Here is a 6,337-nt window from a genome sequence, read left to right as displayed (position 1 = left end):
GGTGCACATACCCTGCAAATTTGGGGTATGTAGAATGTAAGGAAGCTTTACAAAGCACGAAAGTTCGGGTCCCCATTGACTTCCATTATGTTAGGAGTTCGGCGCGAACACCCGAACATCGCGGCCATGTTCGGCGAACGTTCGCGACCCCGAACATCAGGTGTTCGCCCAACACTAGTCATGACACACAAACTACAAATAGAAACCAAAATTTTAAAGCCCATTAATTTAAATTTCCTTTTCCTTCCACTTGCTCCAGACTCCTAAAAGGCCTACCATACTCACAAAGAAACTACTTGAGTAACCGTTTTGGAAGAGAATTTGATATATCCACACATCATACAATTTTTTAAATATCTGCTCAATTCAAGAATAGCAATTAATTTTTCTGACTGTAACATTTCAAACATCTGACCAATGTACCACACACATATATTCAATTTTTCCTCAATTATGATAAAAATGATTGGAAACACTGAGAAAATTGCTGGGTTTATAGAATAATAAGTTACAGTAACAATCTACCACACACCAATTTTCATACAAAATTGATCAGAAAGATCCACCATTCCCGATCAACTTTTATCAAATAAATTCAATTCACTTTATTGTCATTGTGTAACACAACGAAATTACTTTTCATGACAACCCCACGGTACATATAGGGAACATAGTGATAGTAACAAGGAAGAGAAGAAATTATACAAGTATGCCAGGTATTACAGATGTTTAAACAATTTGTACACAGTGTTAATTATTTCCGAGAGGATTCAGAGTTCATCAAGTTTATGGCGGATGGGAAAAAGCTGTCTTTCAGTCCGTTTGTGTGTGTGCGGATTGATCTAAAACGTTTACCTGATGGAAGGAGCTCAAACAAGGCATTTCCAGGGTGAGTGTTGTCCTTGATAATGTTTTTGGCCCTTCTCACGCTGCAAGTATTATACAAAAGTTCCAGTGATGGTAGTTCAGTGCCAATAATGGCTTCTGCTGTTTTAACAACTCGCTGCAGGGCTTCTCTAGTAGCCTTCGTGCAGCTGTTGTACCAGGCCGTCATGCAATTGGTCAGAACGCTTTCTATAGTGCATCTGTAGAAATTAACTAGCAGCTTCTGTAGGAGGTTAGCGCTCCTTAGATTTCTCAGAAAGTAGATTCGCTGTTGTGCTTTGCCAGTTAGAGCTAAACCATTGTCAGCCCAGGACAGGTTCTCTGCGATGGTGACTCCCAAAAATCTCTCCACAGCCTCTGCATTGATCATTAGCGGTAGGTGAGTGGTCTTTTAGTCCAGAATAATTTCTTTGGTCTTCTCTGTATGCAGCTTCCTCATTGTCTGATATAAGCCCAATGACAGTCGTATCATCTGCAAACTTAACAATTATGTTTGAGGTATGGGTAGGCTGGCAGTCATGGGTGAAAAGTGCATAGAGCAGAGGGCTTAATACACAGCCCTGTGGCACGCCAGTGCTCAGGGTAAGGGTGGAGGATGTCTGTTTTCCTAGTCTGACAGTTTGAGGGCGATTAGTAAGGAAGTCCAATAACCAAGTACATATGGAGGGAGCAAGACCTAGTGCATGGAGTTTGTTGGTCAGCTGGCTAGATACGATGGTGTTAAATGCTGAGCTGTAGTCAACAAAGAGCATCCTAACATAGGAGTTGGGCTTTTCCAGGTGTGAGAAGGCAGCATGGAGAGCTACACAGATGGCATCCTCAGTCGATCTATTTGTTCGGTAAGCAAACTGGTGTTGATCTAGATTTGCTGGGATGGAGGCCTTGATGTGTGTGGCTACCAGTCGTTCAAAGCACTTGGCGATGACAGGGGTTAGAGCAACAGGAAATCCAATTGTTTTTCTTGTTCGATAAAACAAAAAAACTTTCGATTTTTCGGGAAGTCAGATTTTTTCTTATCAAATTGCTGTAAAATCGGATCATTTTTATTATATCGTGTGGGGCCACCTTTAGTCTTAAAATGTAACTAAAAAAAGTTCCCCTGGGGATACTCACCTCAGGTGTGGGGAAGCCTCCGGATCCTATCGAGGCTTCCCCCGTCGTCCTGTGTCCCACGGCGGTCTCGCTGTGCCCCTCCAAACAGTGGGGATGTAAATATTTACCTTCCCGGCTCCAGCGCAGGCGCAGTATCGGCTCTCCGCTCAGAGATAGGTGGAAATAACCGATCGATGTCGGGCCGCTCTACTGCGCAGGCACAAGTCTCCTGCGCCTGCGTAGTAGAGTGGACCCAACAGAGATCAGCTATTTCCATGCTGAGAGCCACAACAGCGCCACCCGCTGGAGCCAGGGAAGGTAAATATATGAAGCCTTGTCAGACTTGTTGCGCGAGGATTACAGGAGACTTAGGGGAAGCCAGCACTGGCTTGCCTGCAGCTACAGGGATTGGGGAAGCCTCATTGGAACCCTAAGGCTTCCCCCTCCCGAGGTAAGTACCCCCCTAGGGGGACTTTTTTTTTCAGTACAGAGTGTCTTTAAAACCATCATGGCAAATATGGAGGTTACAATCAATGACATTCCAAATTGCTCACCTTGAACAATATATATAATTTTTTTTTTTTACATTCATCTGCCTACTACATCCAGGTAAGTGACTAAGGATGTATTTAAGACCATAGATGTAAGAACCTTGCGTTTTTTAGCTGAGCAGTGTTGGTCTCCATATTTTTTATCCAACGATCATTCTCTCCCTTTTACAAAGGTTTGTTTACTGGTTTCATCATCTTGCCCACTGCATTATGCTCCTCCAATTCTTCTCCGTAGTTTACATTTTCCTATAGTATTCTATCCATCTTTTCCATAAGAATTGCAGCCAAAGTCTGTTGTATGGCACTGTTGGTCGTTGGGTGGGAAGGGAAATCAAATCAGCCAATCTCTCCACTCATTCAGATCATCCCTTCCTAATTCAGTTTAGAAACAAATTTGTCACTAGGGAGGTTCTCATGAAAAGCATGGAGCGTTTGAAAGAAAAATCTACTTTTACTGAACTTAGGTAATGAGTACATTTAAAAAAGGGCACTGAAAAATTGCTGATGTTCTACTATTGGTCAGAGGTAATTCCAATAGTAAAACATTGGTAATTTTTAGATATTTTACAATCGCTAAACTGAACCCAGTTTTCACACAAGCCCACCCTCTGGCTGGTTTCACACTGTAAACCAGCATTAGCGATGCGGTGCATCACTTCCACCGCACCGCCAGAAATAGGCCTTCAGGGAACACTGCACTAGTATGCGTTGATACCTATCTGGCCACCAGCCAAGCAGGAAGTGCCACGCGCTTGTTGTCTGCGTATGCAGAAGTAAACGGAAGTGTATTGTAAAAATACACTTACGCGCATGCTTGCCACAACATAGCTTCGGTAATAGTTTTAAAATCCATGCATCGTCATAAACTGTCAGCAATGACAATAGCAATTTCATTGTTACTACTAAAATTCATGAATTGCGGTACTCAAATTTCCTGATAGGCACTGATATTGCCACAATAAGCATTGTGGTATATGTAGTGTCATTTTTCCATGTGCCCACTGCTGCCCAAATTACCTGCTTTATACCCAATCCCCTAAAATAACTTTTTTCAAGCTTACAATACCCTACTCATTTTATATGTTTACATGAAATTCAACTACTGTTGACTTATCTCCCTGCAATACATGAATCACAGATACCCTAAAGACAAAATTTAGCAATTGCCACAAGAACCTGCCTATGTTACTATTCTACCATTTTTTTTATTAATAAAACTGAAAGGCCTCTTTTACACCACACGCTGAAAAACTATACTTTTTAACAGATCAGTATTTCCATAGCAGTGCATTGTGATAAAGCTTCAGCATACAGTGTGAAAGAGGCCGTAAGGAAACATGGATATTACCTTGCACATCAATTGTCCTTTCAGTCATAACATGCGATTTCCTGTCAGATTTCAGTTGAATCAATCATTTCCGACAAGTCCGTTCTAGTTTCAATTTGTTCTGATGAATTTTGTACAGAAGTGATTGGAAAAATCAATCAAAGAAAAGATCGGATATTAGATCAGACCTGTTGGAAATTATCAATTCAACCTAAAATCTGATGGGGAATTGCAAGGTGTGTACTAGGCATAACAGGTGCCTAGGGATCCTCTTAATCTTGGTTCACGCACAATGAAAAAACATACTGTATAGTACTGGACAAGCAAAAAGGATCCAATGTTTTTGCAGGGAACGGTTCACACTTCCCTATATATCCGTTCCATGAATGACACAGTGCCGATGTGCACATTTTTCTGGACCGGAAGAGAAACATGACATTGCTAGTGAATATGAATTGACAGTAGCCATTCACACAATACTCAACAGTACTTTCCGTTTTTACAGGCAGTACGTTTGTACAGGAAGCAGGAAGTAGAAAGACTTTTGCAAGAGGAGCTGCAAAGTAATCCAAGATGACAACTATGCAGCTCTGTGGGGTAGATGGCTCCCACATGCAGCCCTGTGTCACTATGCCCCAGATGTTACTGCGCACTGAATTTCTGCTGATGCCAGACCTAGTTGCCATGGTGACAGCTCTGATTCTTGTCTGTCCCCTGCAGTTTCTGGCACCTTTTTTTACCCCACAAAAATCAGGCACAAGAGTTGGTGTGTGAAAGGATGATATTTCTATTTTACTACACCAGGGATTCCAATACTGTCAGGTAAACTGTAGAAAACTGACAGGACACACATGCAATTGGTTAACACATAGATCTGTACACTTCCGGTCCATCAGTTTTCTATTCGTTTTACCTGACTGGAATGAAAATGTACACCCTTTGTGTGTGAGCACACCCATTGAAACACATGAAACAGACAGGACTGGACCAGAAATGTACAGATTTGTGTTAACACGGCCATAGGAACGCATGCAAAACTGATGCCAACTGTCAAAAACTCACAGAACATCTTTTAATATGTGAACCAAGCCTAAAATTGTATGTGTGAACACATGACAGGGAAGAAAACTTACAGGAGTATTTAAATAGCAAGTGTCTTCCAGTACATCACCCCAGGGCTACATGTTCAACTTCCAAGGGCTACATACCGGTCGACGCACAAACAGCCCCAGGGGTGATTTACTAAAAAGCAGGCGATTTATAACTTTAAATAACCAAGATTTTAATAGCATATAAATGTACTGCATGAACTCAAATCTATTTCAGATTTAGCCTAGATTCCTGCTTTTTGAGCACACAATTTTGCAAAGGGAAGTGGAATCAGACAATCAAACCACCAGAGAGCAGTATATTTACTACATACGGAACAACCTTCTACTTGCTTTTTACTTTCAGTGTATTCGTTAAGCAAGCTTAAAAACAAAAAACATAAAAGACACAGTTACTACACAAAATCTTTAATTTAAAAAAAAAAGGCTGTTTGAACTTATGAAACGTTCTCAAGGGAAGAGGGGAAAAAATAAAAAACTTGAAAACATAAAAACATTTTTTTTTTTTTTTTAAACAAAAGTTCAGTTATATCGATTTGGAACACTGAATAACCTGTGTTGTATGTAAACATGCAATGTCATACTTCTGCCACAACCTGTTGTCTCTGTGAACCCCACAATACTTTGACTTTTAAAGCGAATATGATTAAAGCCTCAATACTGACCACCTGCTTAGTATTGTAGCCAGAGAACCATTACAGCCTGTATTTAGTTTTACAGATTTTATTTTATATTTCACAAGGTGGCCGGCAAAGGAGACACCTACATTCCTCTAACAGGTTTAAGAAAAGCACGAATGGAAATGAACATTTTTGATAAACTAAAGACATCAGTTCTAGCAGTCAAAATACAACCACACAACTCCCTAAAGAGGCAATCCACTAAAACTGTGCTCTGTTCTGCATTACTGGGAAGGGGGTTATGATAGGTCCATACCGTTTAAAAATTCTGCCACCCCCACAATCCTCCTGAAGGCAGCAGATGAACAAGTTTGCCAGAAAATGGGAATTGAAAGTAAAAGTAAATGCTTGCTCCCTTTCACACTAGTCATTTTAGGAAAGATTAACCTTAAAATTGCCCCAAACATGGGGGGAAATAGACTTTGCATTACATATAATAAAAATACAATGTCTCCCAATTCCTATTTGCCTACTGATCCAAATCTAAAATAATAATGTAATTCCATCACAACATCCTCTGGTTATAGAGTCAGCATACTGGAATAGCCATTTTGCATAAATATCCATTTTAACCAGGAAGCTTTGCAGTCAGAAAAACACTCTGTGTAAGGCCTCTTTCAGATGGGAGGCTGAACTGCACGCTAGCCGAGCAGTTACTGTATACACTCGCGTATAAGCCTAATTTTTCAGCAC

This window comes from Hyperolius riggenbachi, chromosome 2, assembly GCF_040937935.1.
Source record: "Hyperolius riggenbachi isolate aHypRig1 chromosome 2, aHypRig1.pri, whole genome shotgun sequence".
Classification (NCBI taxonomy): domain Eukaryota; kingdom Metazoa; phylum Chordata; class Amphibia; order Anura; family Hyperoliidae; genus Hyperolius; species Hyperolius riggenbachi.
This window is presented reverse-complemented; position numbering follows the sequence as displayed.